Here is a 14,436-nt window from a genome sequence, read left to right on the forward strand (position 1 = left end):
GCTAGCTTTAGACGCCTGAAAGGTACTACGGAAACAAAGAAAGCTTCATCATAGGTTTAAGAGTAGTCGAATCATAGCTGATAAGGAAAAGCTGAACGAAGCGAAAAAGAGCGTAAAGAGAGCAATGAGAGAAGCATTCAACGAATTCGAACATAAAACATTGGCAAACAATCTAAACAAGAACCCTAAAAAGTTTTGGTCATATGTAAAATCGGTAAGCGGATCTAAATCCCCTATTCAGTCACTCGTTGACCACGATGGCACCGAAACAGAGGACGACCGAAGAAAGGCAGAAATACTGAATTCAGTGTTCCGAAACTGTTTCACTGCGGAAAATCGTAACACGGTCCCTGACTTCAGCCGTCGCACGGACGCCAAAATGGAAAATATTGAAATAAACGATATCGGAATTGAAAAACAACTGCTATCACTTAGTAGCGGAAAAGCATCCGGACCAGACGAGATACCCTTAAGATTCTACAGTGATTATGCTAAAGAACTTGCCCCCTTTCTATCAGCAATTTATCGTAGATCGCTGGAAGAACGTAAAGTACCTAGCGACTGGAAGAAAGCGCAGGTCGTTCCCATTTTCAAGAAGGGTCATAAATCAGATGCGAATAATTATAGGCCTATTTCGCTTACGTCAATCTGTTGTAGAATAATGGAACATGTTTTGTGTTCTCGTATTATGGCGTTCTTAGATAATGCAAATCTCCTTCATCATAACCAACATGGATTCCGCAAACAGAGATCATGTGAAACTCAGCTCGCCCTATTTGCCCAAGAAATTCACAGTGCCGTAGACACTGGCGAGCAGATTGATGCCGTATTCCTGGACTTCAGGAAGGCATTTGATACGGTTCCGCACTTACGTTTAGTGAAAAAAATACGAGCTTACGGAATATCGGACCAGGTTTGTGATTGGATTCAGGATTTCCTAGAAGAAAGAACACAACATGTCATTCTTAACGGTTCAAAATCTGCAGATGTAGAGGTAATTTCGGGAGTACCGCAGGGAAGCGTGATAGGACCTTTATTGTTTACAATATACATAAATGACTTAGTTGACAACATCGGTAGCTCCGTGAGGCTATTTGCAGATGACACGGTTGTCTACAAGAAAGTAGCAACATCAGAAGACTCGTACGTACTCCAGGAGGACCTGCAGAGGATTAATGCATGGTGCGACAGCTGGCAGCTTTCCCTAAACGTAGATAAATGTAATATAATGCGCATACATAGGGGCAGAAATCCATTCCAGTACGATTATGCCATAGGTGGTAAATCATTGGAAGCGGTAACGACCGTAAAATACTTAGGAGTTACTATCCGGAGCGATCTGAAGTGGAATGATCACATAAAACAAATAGTGAGAAAAGCAGGCGCCAGGTTGAGATTCATAGGAAGAATTCTAAGAAAATGTGACTCATCGACGAAAGAAGTAGCTTACAAAACGCTTGTTCGTCCGATTCTTGAGTATTGCTCATCAGTATGGGACCCTTACCAGGTTGGATTAATAGAAGAGATAGACATGATCCAGCGAAAAGCAGCGCGATTCGTCATGGGGACATTTAGTCAGCGCGAGAGCGTTACGGAGATGCTGAACAAGCTCCAGTGGCGGACACTTCAAGAAAGGCGTTACGCAATACGGAGAGGTTTATTATCGAAATTACGAGAGAGCACATTCCGGGAAGAGATGGGCAACATATTACTACCGCCCACATATATCTCGCGTAATGATCACAACGAAAAGATCCGAGAAATTAGAGCAAATACGGAGACTTACAAGCAGTCGTTCTTCCCACGCACAATTCGTGAATGGAACAGGGAAGGGGGGATCAGATAGTGGTACAATAAGTACCCTCCGCCACACACCGTAAGGTGGCTCGTGGAGTATAGATGTAGATGTAGAACTATTAAAGTATTACCTACGTATAAACAGAAAAAATTGTTATTTTTCTTTATCTGAAGTGATGCATTGCCGATCTGCATATATGCTGACACTGTAATTGCAACATGCACTTACGAATTTGGCTCTCCCTTTGATCAGTAATTTAAATGCCATGATTTTATTAACGCCTGTACATGACACGGTGTATTTAAACTGAGTGATATGGTAGAAGCACCAGTATTTAACAGTGCTTCAGTCTTTGATACGAGACAAGAAATACATTTAAATGAGATAAACACAAAGCCCAACATTAAGGCTCCTCTTAAATGCATGACTTGTATTGGACTGATCCATGATGATGTAGGAAGTGAAGGAAGTTGTTGAAAATAACCTTGATCACAGCTGTTAATTTTAAGGTTGGCGTGTCTTAAAACTGTAATTTTCCAGTCTGACACCCAAACAATTTTAAAATTGAATTCAAAACATGTCAGTGAGCAAAATTAATTACACTTTGACTTACAACCACAGAATTCTATTTCTGTGAATCTTGGTTCCAGTCTTTGACATGGTGTCAATCACTGGAATGAGTGGTTGTCAGTATACGGCCCAAGCAAAAAACAAACCTGAAAGTGAAAGCTGCAGAAGCTGGCCAGACAGGCACCCCAAAGGCTGCTACAGTCAGTGTGAGACAAGGGTAACATTATATTGCAAATTTATTGTAAAAAGTTCCATATTGTCTGAATTTGTCCTATACTGACAGGACAATCTAGTCCAGTCGATTTTCTTATCTGCAAAAGTACACTAGCCAATACCAGTGGCACAAAGGTAGTGCCACATTACAAACTATCTGGTAACAACAGAAGTATTGGTGGACAATGTACAGTAAATAATATGTAATAATCTGAGAAATTCAAAATTGGTTTGAAGAAATAGGACAGTATTGGGAAAGAGAGTAACATTTTGAAAATAACAAATGACGCAAGTAGAGTTCTCAGCTATGAAAGCTCGCTTAAATTTTTTTGCCCCCTCTCTCTTTTCGATTATCAAGGGAAAAATGTGATAACATAAAAGTGCAAGAAAGTTGTGTACAATGTTGGAAATGATGAAAAAGAAAATCTCACTATGCTTCCTCCTCCATGTGAAGAGTATTCCTGTAATAATAGCTAATAGCATACCAAGAACATGAGGGTGTCACAGTGGAGATTTGTTTTCTGGTACAGACACCTGATACAACTATTCCACAACAAAACGTACTTTCAGTAGGTGTGGTACCAGTGCACTCCCATAGGATAACAGAATATTATGTCCTCCAGGAATCACATTGGGTACACCACATACAGCATAAATTGTACAGCAACTACAGTGCTTTGTGAGCAAGTAATAATAGTCAGTATCTTTAATTTTAACATAACTCTTGACTCCCATAATTATCTGCTTATACGTGTGCTTGTACTACAGGTTATTGGTAAAGCAAATACTAATTGAATACGTCTTCACACTTTTAATACTTAGCAGAAATTCTGAAAAAAGTAAATTGTTTTATTACTGTATCACCTCTATGGAGAATTAAGAGGTACTGACTGGTTTCTTTGAACATTTAATAGAAGCCTTCTTTTTTACCTGCTATTGATTAAGAGCCATTCCAAGTTCTGTACAGAACAATCTCTCGCATTTTTCATGAGGTTTGTTATTCTGTACACTAATATTTCTTCTTCTAAATGGTAAATAATGCATTCAGACAGTGCTGGTATTAAAGGTAATTCATGAAATAAATTATATTTAAGCCAGAAAATTAAAGGTTCCACATGGCACATGAAAAGTACCTTGCTACACACATGTATGTACAGATTCCAAAATGTCTGTGAATTTGAGTTACAAACTTTTTTAAATAGAAATATGAAGATCACAATACTTTGGGTCTGCAATAACTCAAACGTAAAATACTTTAGTTCCCTATGGGAAACTTTGTTCTTTATGTGACTCGTGCAACTGCTTTCACTCTTAATGGAAAACTAAATGGTTTATGTTAAAGTTAACTAGCAAAAAGTGTAACCCTTGTTACATAATTTCTGTGAAGTAAGATTCCTTAATGTTATTTCCTTCCTTTGTCATCATAACTCGATAATTTTAGTTCCGTATGGGACATAAGAACTAACAAAATGAAATGCTTTTATTACTATGACCAAACAAAATCTTTTTAACATGTAGTACACAGTTCAAATCAGCAAAAAGTGTAACCGTATAATTAAGGTAAATGTTGATGAAAATTAGGCATGTAACATAAATACTGAAATTTCCTAGATTTCCACGTGTACCTGTAATCTCTGTATTCTGTACTTTGTAATGCTAGAAAGATAATTCTATATGATTATTTGCATTCTCTTCCCCCCACCCCCTCCTTTACACAGGAAAATATAATAGAAAGACATCCTAACAAAATAAGGACAAAATTCAGAAAATTAGGTTTTGCCTGTCTCAGCTCCCCTTATTCTAGAATGGTTATAAAGTAATAAGAATGCTTATGATCAACTGGAACATTGTGTTCATTATAGGAAGTATTAAAACAGGAATTAACAGAGTAACAATTTTATTGCTCTTATGTTGCAGAGTATCCACAAACATTACTGTTTGAAACATAGGGCCACTGCATACTTCATTAGATCACACCCATCCTGTGATTAAACTGTTTTCTTAAAGTGAAAAATTCAAGTTAACATAGTTATTGAGGGACATATTTTCTCACACTGAAAGCCATCTGTCAAATAAGTCTCAGCACATTTTTTTTCATTAATTTCACAAAAATCACCCATTTTTAATGCAAGTGCATATTCTGTAACACCAAACATCTTAAAATAAGCTTGTATAATAAACAATTATAATTTTGTTACAATATCTACACAGGATGTAAAGACTTAATTTTACTTCAATGTGATTCATCTTTTGAAGTTCATCATTACACAACAACAAATCTATGGACAAAATAGTTTTAAAAAATCTGTCAACATGTCGCACCCATCTGCATGGAATGTCCCATTACATAATTTTTCCAATTTGAGCACTATACATGATTAAACAATATGAGTTTATTTAACTTCTGCCGTATACTTGATTTGTTGTTTAAAATTTTCTCAGCAGGCTTTTTTTTCCACGTGTTTTTAAGCGTATGCAGGAGTATAGGGATGCAATCTTACAAACAAGTTGAGTCTGATATAAGTCCTCAATCCTAATTTCATAACTGTAATCATGACCAAGGGCAGGAAATGGGTAATCTACAAATTTATTTTTAACACAATGCAAAATCTTGGCCTGTATATGTTTGTCACATATCCCCAGCAGTCACAAACATCTGAAACAGTTTCTGAGTATTCTACAACAGAGTACACGCAGTCACTTGTTTTAACCAGTTTTCCCCGTTTTAACAAAATTTACAAATGCATTTTTACTGGCCATATTGGGAAAAGCATAGAGAGAATCACATTCTAATGCAGATTTAACTACTGGTGGCTTCAGTATGTGAAGACAGTCTTTGCATGTGATCTGCCTTGAAAGGCGCAATGACACATACCCTGCAATATAATTGAGTACGTTTTACTTGTGAAATGAGAACTTAATCTTATCATCAAGAAGTGCACACCACTCCTCTACTTCATTTTCTGCAGCACTTTCATCACTTTCTACTACATGCTTTCTTGCATGAAAATCATAAACAGGTGGCAAACAACACACATTAAAATTTGAGCAATTCCCATTCATTACAGTGACATTGTTACCCAAGAGCAACTTTCTCATGGCACATTTGAGCTGGTTTGCATTTGGATTGTTGTTCCAACCACATCTGGACCGAATGCAGGGGAAAAAAAGCTCTATGTGGTCTTGTGACAGTTTATATGTTAGCAAATACTTCAAAGGAGATTCAACACGAAGCATACTTGTCAGAGCTATGTGCCTTACTGATTGCACATTGAAAATTATCCCAAAAGCAAAAATATTTCTTGCATGGAGCAGCAATGGAACACCAATGATTTTTAAGCTTTTGATATAATTTTCAGTGTGTCTGAAAATACCAACGTGTTGACTGGGTGTTGTGTGATGTCCTTAGGTTAGTTAAGTTTAAGTAGTTCTAAGTTCTAGGGGACTGATGACCATAATTGTTAAGTTCCATAGTGCTCAGAGCCATTTGAACCATTTTTTTTAATTTAATTTTTTTTTTTAATGCCAAGCCAATAAGATTTGTTTTCAAGTCTCAGGGGGCTCTTATACCCTTTACCTAATGGATTTCTGGAGTTCAGAATATCAATAATCCTATCAATATTATACAAAAATTCTACTGTTGCTTCACTTCCTTTAATATTTGGATCACCAACCCTCCACAAACACACTATACTATCTGCCACACTAGAAAGTCTGTGGAGCTAATGAAACATTCATTTTTCTATTTACGTAACTTATATGTTGTCCTGATAGTTTGTTGGCAAATGTCATACCTTCTTCTTGTTGCACCTTGTTCAATTGCTCAACGAAATGCCATCTAATAGCGCTGGTTGCAGATGATGTACCCTGTTCAATTGCTCAACGAAATGCCATCTAATAATGCCAGTTGGAGACTCAATAGCATATACTTCTGCTAGAGCATTTCTGGCAAACTTAATCATATGACATGCCCAAGATACAATAAACATTGTAGCTCTTAAAATCACCCTTGGAAAAATGTAAAGTACAGCCAAGTGTACGTAAAGTGCTTATATTTACCTTGCAGCCATCACATGTAACACACCAAACCCTAATGCCAGAACTATGCAGCCTCTCTAAAGCGGATTTTATCAGTGTGGCCTGATTATTTACCTGTACACCGTTGATAAAGAAATATGCAATCGGGCATATAAATTTGCCTTTAATAGAGACAAGCATGAAAACCAGAGCCTCAGATGCCTCTATTACTTCTTTTGACTGAGGCACTTCCCCACCAAACTCAAAAAAACCTGTGTATTGCTTAGTTCCTTGGTCTCAAACTACTTGCTTCCTGAGTGCCACACTGTCTACAATTAGACATGAATCGCTGAACTGGTCCCTTACAATTGGGTTCGAATCAATGTACTTAAAAACATCTTATAAGAAGCCAGTTTCACAGTCGACACTTGCCCCCCTTTTGGGAATCAATGATTTATGGGTCAGAGGCATTAATTTTTGCAGGTATTCATATGCTGCTGGTGAATAAAAGTACACAGTCATCGCAAACATTTTCACATTTGTTGTGTATCTATTACCCTTTGACGAGAGAGAGTTGTCCACTAAATTGCACACTAATTCCACTTGTGTTCCTTTCTGATGATTGAGGAAGTTATGTAACTATTCAGGAAGATGCCCCTTCTCCTTCAATGAACTTATGATGTCATCCATGGAAAACACTTTCTTCTCTCTTCTTCGAAGTTTTTCACGGACACACTTCAGTTTACGTTTTAATTTGTGCACAATGTCTGAGAAAAAATTGCAAGTTTCGGTCGCTTGTCTTCCATTTCTACTTTCGGCTGTATACCACAATCAATTACTTGAGAACCAACTGCACTCTGAAATAAAGAAATAATTTCGTTTTATATGATTGAAATAACTCAAGGCTTGATGAAAAAATATTATAAGAAAACTTTGGGGGTGTGAAAACATCCTTATACTAACGATTTCGACACAATTCGTAGCTTCTGCATTGGATAAATGGGACATGCTTTCCACGGAAGAATTCTCATTGACAACATTCTCCACGCAATCAGTTGCTTCTGCAGAGGGCAAATCAAGCACGGATTCCAGGACAGAACGCTAAAAACAAAAATATGGAACTGTATTACAACATTGCTTAGACCTATGTAGCCCATTTGTGTCCGTACGAGATAAATTCACAAAAGTCAAAACCACACACATAGCAAGGAAATTAATTAGCTACCTCAAATGGAGAAGCATCGTTGTCACTCAAAATCCTAAAATGTCGTCGTGGCTGCTTATTTGGTGGCATCAAATGTGTCGGAAAGTCAAAAATTGATGGCACTGCTTCGGATCTGAGACGTTTCTTCCACGTTCCAGGGCTCACTACGTAATCATCTTGTGGGAAAAGGTTTCCGCAAAGAAAACTGCAAGACGTAGGTTTAAAATCTTTCCGCTTCACGGAAGTAATCCACTTCTTTAGCAGCTCTGGGTGCTTTAGAGGAAACCTGTTCAAAAACATCGAATTAGCAAACGCACTAAGTCTGTATTGTTGTCGTATTGTATCGGCAGTCTTATCACCTGTGAAATGGTAAGTCACTTTCCTTACTCCATCGCTTCGCACAATTGAAAGCGGAACAAGAAATCACCATTTCGATAATCCTTAATTCCTTATACACCGTACAGACCGAGAAAAACTTCTTGGCAAATTCAAATATGGCGGGCAATACAGACGATAGTAATCAGCTGGTAGAGCCATCTATCGGTAGGTCCGGTAGTTGAGCATCCCTCATTTCGCTAGCTTTAGACTCCTGTTAAGATATTGGACAAAGAAATTTGATAGTGTATACCGGCCTGAGAAGGGACAGGATGATAGGACATCTGCTAAGACATGAGGGAATGACTTCAATGGTACTAGAGGGAGCTGTAGAGGGCAAAAACTGTAGAGGAAGATAGAGACTGGAATATGTCACACAAATAATTGAGGACGTAGGTTGCAAGTGCTACTCTGAGATGAAGAGGTTAGCACAGAAAAGGATTTCGTGGCGGGCCGCATCAAACCAGTTAGTAGACTGATGACCAAAAAAAAAAAAAAAAAATGTTATGGGATAATAAAAATTCTGATTCTGATGTAAGGTGCATGGATCAAGCGTTTTTAAAAAATAATTTTACTCTAAAGCTACCCAAATATTTTTAAAATCCACCATAATTCACACTACCCACTAGATGCAAAATTTTCACACCAAACAGGTCCTCAAAACCACCAGCTTTAGTGGAAAAACCAGTGATTGCCACGTCTTGGCCACATACGTGAGATCTGCGCGGAATGCGGACCCACCGCACTACGTGACGGAAGAATGCGGCGTTGCGCTTGTTGGAGTGTCGTCGTCAATTCACCAGTCGTTGCAACTTGTAGTGTAAACACTCAGTAGTGTAAACAGTGGCTATCCAAACCTCAACTGATAAACTGTAATCTCGTATCACGTGTTCTCTGAGAAAATATATTTTCAATATATAACCCGTATTTTAGGGAATGTCATTAATAACTTATTTTAACGTAAGAAACAAGTGCAAAAAGGTTATACATTATCTGCCAAGAAAACGTTAAGGTATATACCGCAACCAATTTTATACCAATCACTTAACAAAATGTTACATTTGGCCGCGTATTTGCTATTTGCACTCATTCTCTACAAGACTTTTAAGTTATTGTACGGAAGGTTGTTAGACAAAATATACCTGAGTAGTGTAGTCGAGGAAATATCTTGGGTCCGATGATTACTATGGTTGACAACAGCATTGTATAAATACCATTAACGATTTGATGGCGCCAAAACTTTTTGTCGAAGAGTATTAGGTAGCCTACGTAACAGTTAATCAGTGTGAGATTCCCAGTGCATAAAAACTTTATTCGTCTGTGATCATACGCCATGTAGTTTTAGTGTAGTGTAATATATGTGTCCTGTACCAATGACATATCCCTGACATTTTAGACGAGCAAGTGACTTCTAGACCTTTGCCTATCATATCGTAATTTTTACAATTCAGTTATGAATTGCTTATTTAGCTGTGTATTTGTGCACAACCCACCATGATATATACTCGCTTATATCCAAGGGAAAAAGAAAAGTTGTATTACGTAAAATTTCATTCAGTTTTTGGCGTCTCGGTATTGGAAATTAAAGTACTACAATGCTTAGTTGACGGTCTGCTGCCATATATTGGATTTCATTTTATCTCATAACTTGTACAGTGTGTCATTGTAGAGCTCCCTAGTTTTTCGACATGCTTTTTGGACCGTTGTTACACATGTGATCCCATCAGTTTTTACATTTGGAATGTATGTTCTGTGGTAGTTGATCCTAAATTTTGTACCATTCACAGTGTGGTGAAAGGCATGATACAAAATAGATTTGTTTATATGTTACTTCTGTTGATCAGTTTACCCAGCCAGTTCCAGAAAACCATGTAGTTCAAAGTGGAATCTGAACCGTGTTGCAACCTGAAAATATGTATTTGTATGGTCTGTGTTCCTGACAGTAAAGTATAATTATTCTGCTTGAACAAAATGTGACATCAGTTCCCTTTTGGGTTGATTACATCATACTTTGTAAGATTGTTCACTATCTAGTGTCAAAATTTAGTTGTGTAGTTTTGAGCCCTGCATAATTACTTATCTGCTAAAAAGAAAGTTCAGTATGAGCATAGCCATGTTATGCAATCCAAAATAAGTAACTGTCCTCAGGAATTGAAACTTAAATTACAATGCTTCTGCAGAACATTAGGAAGTGTTTCTGAGCTAAAATCATCATTAAAGTATTAATATTCACTGCTTTGAGAAAAGTGCCTGAATGCCTGGTTTCTGCTATGATACTAAAAATTGATGTTAGTATTTCAAATAGTGTTGTGAATAGAACCACACTCGTACATTCTTACAGTATGTTGAGAATTGTTTCCCTTCATGACAAATACTTTGTCAGTTGCAAAGACTGCCGATGTGGGTCCCCTGTGGCTCTGTATTGACTGTCCTGCAAAGTTACTAGATGTATGTGGAACCAGATGTCTGCACAAGCCACACAATTCCTGTAAATTAAGGGCTGGTGGTCTGTGGGCATGCAGCTGATGCCCAAGTGTGTGCCAGATGTATTCAGTTGATTCACATCGCATGAATGTGATGGCCATGTCAACATGAGTTCGCTTTCGTGTTAGTTAAACCATTGTAGCATTATTCTGGCCTTGTGACGTGCATGTTACCCTGCTGGAAGTTGCCACTGCCGTTGGGGAAGATGTCAAGCATGAAGAAGTGTAGGTGTCTGGCAATAATGTTCTCATAGGCCATAGCTATTATGGTACCTTGATCATTGACATAGTATAACAATAAATAGGATTGTTCTGACCTTGCAACACATTTCCATTTTGTGTCAACATGGGCTCACACATGGATTGTCTGCTGTAAGGTCCCATGTGCAGCAGTGTGTGCCGAACGGTGTGCTCCAAAACAAGTTTGCCTGCACCACCATGGTATTGTCATCAGATCTACCACATATCACATGTACTACTTTACAAAGTTGGCAAGCCTCTGACCTTCATGTTCTTTGATGAGCATAAACCTCCAACACCTTGTTGCCTACGCATGGTTTCATTGTCCTTCAACCACCTTCCATAGATGTTTGCAACAGTAGCACTAAAACAATCAACCAGCTTGTCATTTTTGAAAAGGCCATTCACAGGCTCCAGGCCATAACAATCTCCCTTTGTCAAAGTCAATAATGTCAGCATATTTCCTCTTCGCTAGAATGATTCCACATTCGTCTCAGCTCCTCTTATATACTTTTTTTTACAGCATCATGTACCTGCAACACTGCTGGGCAGCATTCAACCTCGTGGTGGGCAGTGATCATAATGTTCTAGCTCATCATTGTATATGTAAATATTCTGGCACATTTTCTTTTTTCTGTGCTATTAAAGTTATGAAAAAGGGGGTGCCAGAAGATAAGTGTTTCTATTGAAATGATTCAAACTGTAGGAACATTAATACAAAATGAACTTTCTAAATTATATACAGAACAGATGCAGAACTTAAAAAAAAAAAAAATACCCAAAAATGGAACAATTGTGCAGTTGTTCTACTTTACAAGTTCACATAATAATCACCAAAATAATTTACGATAACATGCAGAAAAAAATTAATTTTAATCTAATAAAGGAACAAGTTTTGTTGGAATTTGATGTCGTACAATAGATCATTTGCAAAGTGGTAACAAAATTATAGAATGAATTAGAGTATGACTCACCACTTTGCCTGGGATTCAAAGGTTTTGAGGTAGCTTTTGACTTGATTTTGACAAAATGGGTAACAATAAAAATCAGTTAAATAACACATTGATTTTACTGTATTATTATACACAAGTAATAACGTTGGTGTAGGATGCTTTCTGTGCAGAGAGAGACTGAGTATACAACGGCACCAGTGTGCCCAATTGTCCCACACCACACGTTCATGCTGTTGCCTATCCTGGTAACTGCACTGGAGCATCACATTGAGCCACTGTTTCTGTTTCTGACCTTCCTTAGAAAAATTTATTTGCTAAGAACTAGCACTGTCATATGTAAACATAATATTTGACATGCTTGCTTTATGCTACCATAATGAATGATACAGCGACCAAGTACATGAACTGTAACTTAAAACCCGTGGAAAATGTTGTATGCACACCTTGAAGTCCATGCTACTGGCAGTGATGGCAGAATGATGCTCGTGGCAGATGTATCATGCAGAACCTTGCCTCTTGCTACTGTACAGTGACAACCACCCTTGTTACATGCTCACCACATTGGCACCTTACTGCAAGAACTTTCTAAATGTCACCAGATAGTGAAAAATCTTTAACTGAAATGGGAGTCAGGTGAGGAGAGACCATATCATCAAAACAGTTCTTAGCTGTTGTAAAGGAAATTCCAAGACCCATAAACTAAGAAAATAGACATATTGTAATGGAACATACCTGAAGCACCAGCATTTTGCTCACATTGCATGCTCACTTCTTTCTATTTTAGACACAATCACATCATATGATAACAACCACATCCAGTTTCGGCCACACATTGATTCAGATTCTGTATTAATCTTATTTTTATTATTGGTGCCACAGGAGGCCTGATTTTATGTAGCCAGATTATGATCATTTGAATTGAAACTGGTTTGTTTTATCACAGCACTTTGTGTTATGACTTTCTCCAAATGTAGAAGTGGAAAAAAAGCTGAAATAGTGTGTAAAAACAAAAAAAGTTACACATGAACAATGACCGAAATTAAAAGTGAATTGTGACTGATTTCCAGTAAACTTTAGTCATGTACAAGGGTTGCCCAGAAAGTAATGCACCACATTTTTGTTTAACAATTCTTTACTGAACATAATGAGAATTACACACACAAAAGAATGGTGTTCTATCCATACATCCTGTTTTCCCACATAATCTCCATCCAGTTCTAAGGCCTTCCTCCAGCACGAAACAAGGGTATGCCCTTTCGGTACCAGACCTTGTACTGGTGGCAGAGCCAGTATTACACTGTGTGAATCACCTTCTCATCGTCCTTAAACTGTCTTCCATGAATGGCATCCTTTAATGACTGAAACAAGTGGAAGTCTGAGGGAGCTAGATTAGGTACGACACCTGTGGATGGTCTCCCCGACCACTGCAAATCGTGGAGCTCCACCGAATCGCCTTCTGATGACCTCACCCTCCTTGCCTAGCAATTAACTGTACTTCTGTCAACAGCAGATGCTCCATGGACTTTGCGCATGTGTTTGTGAATATTCCCCACAATTTCTTTCTCTGTAGTGAGACATTCAATGACGGCACGGTGCTTGTAACGTAGATCACCTACAGATGCCACTTTGAAACTGTCCTGCAACTACGCTGTCGGAAGTGACAGAAATTTGGTGCATTGACTCACGAGACTTCAAATAATACACACGTAATGTTTCGCATTTGAAGCATTGTTTTTGGCTGAGAAAAATATGGGCTGCATTACTTTCTGGGCATCCCTCGTGTATTATATGGATGTTCACTTCTAAGACATTTTGTGTTATACTGTGAATTTTATATTAATTCTGGAACACTGATGAATAAATAATTCAGTTTATTGTCATCTTGTGTTAGTGATAATATATATGGTATCCTCCGTGTACCTGTGGTTATAAAGAATTTCTTTTAAGTTTGGATGTTTGAACTTGGGAGCACATATTCTAGATTCCTAATAAATATTTCATCTAGCAAGGTATGTTGGGATTGGACCTCTGTGTTAGGCTCTCTCTTCATAAAATTTTGCTTTCAATTGAAGCAAGTCTATGAGAATGTAGATTCCACTAGCGCCGTGATTCTGTAAGTCATATTGATAGGATATTTTTATGCTACGTAATTCGACATTTTTCCATTGGCTCTGAAAAATTGGGTTTTAATGCCAAATGATAGGTTTTTAGTGCCAAATGAGAGAGGTGTAGCACCATCCGAGGGCAACTCAGTGTGCGATTCATTACTGTAATGTTCCCGGTTTTCTGTGTAGTAACTAAGAAGTTTGTTGTTCAAAATTACTTTTACCTCTAGTTTTTTCATTGCAATGTTGTTGCTCTCGTCAGCTATAACAACACAAGTAACCTAAATGTCAGAACAAAAGAAGGGTAGAATGCCGGATATACACTCCTGGAAATTGAAATAAGAACACCGTGAATTCATTGTCCCAGGAAGGGGAAACTTTATTGACACATTCCTGGGGTCAGATACATCACATGATCACACCGACAGAACCACAGGCACATAGACACAGGCAACAGAGCATGCACAATGTCGGTACT

General features: G+C 37.9%; 1 protein-coding gene and 1 long non-coding RNA gene across 4 annotated transcripts in view; one reads left to right on the forward strand and one right to left on the reverse strand.

Annotated features, from left to right (window-relative positions):
• Nucleotides 1–9,410, reverse strand: part of LOC124722983 — a 145,141-nt gene extending 135,731 nt beyond the window's left edge. The window contains exon 1 of one of the 2 annotated variants that reach the window (XR_007006472.1): nt 9,320–9,410. This is a non-coding gene — a long non-coding RNA (uncharacterized LOC124722983). Of the gene's footprint in view, nt 1–8,890; nt 9,016–9,319 lie in introns of those variants that run through there. The other variant, XR_007006474.1, reaches the window with a different exon arrangement.
• Nucleotides 8,889–14,436, forward strand: part of LOC124722982 (dehydrogenase/reductase SDR family member 7) — a 182,154-nt gene continuing 176,606 nt past the window's right edge. The window contains exon 1 of one of the 2 annotated variants that reach the window (XM_047248151.1): nt 8,889–9,189. The gene's annotated coding sequence lies outside the window, so the exon portion shown is untranslated. Of the gene's footprint in view, nt 9,190–9,444; nt 9,463–14,436 lie in introns of those variants that run through there. The other variant, XM_047248152.1, reaches the window with a different exon arrangement.

This window comes from Schistocerca piceifrons, chromosome X (assembly GCF_021461385.2).
Source record: "Schistocerca piceifrons isolate TAMUIC-IGC-003096 chromosome X, iqSchPice1.1, whole genome shotgun sequence".
Taxonomy (NCBI): Eukaryota; Metazoa; Arthropoda; class Insecta; order Orthoptera; family Acrididae; genus Schistocerca; species Schistocerca piceifrons.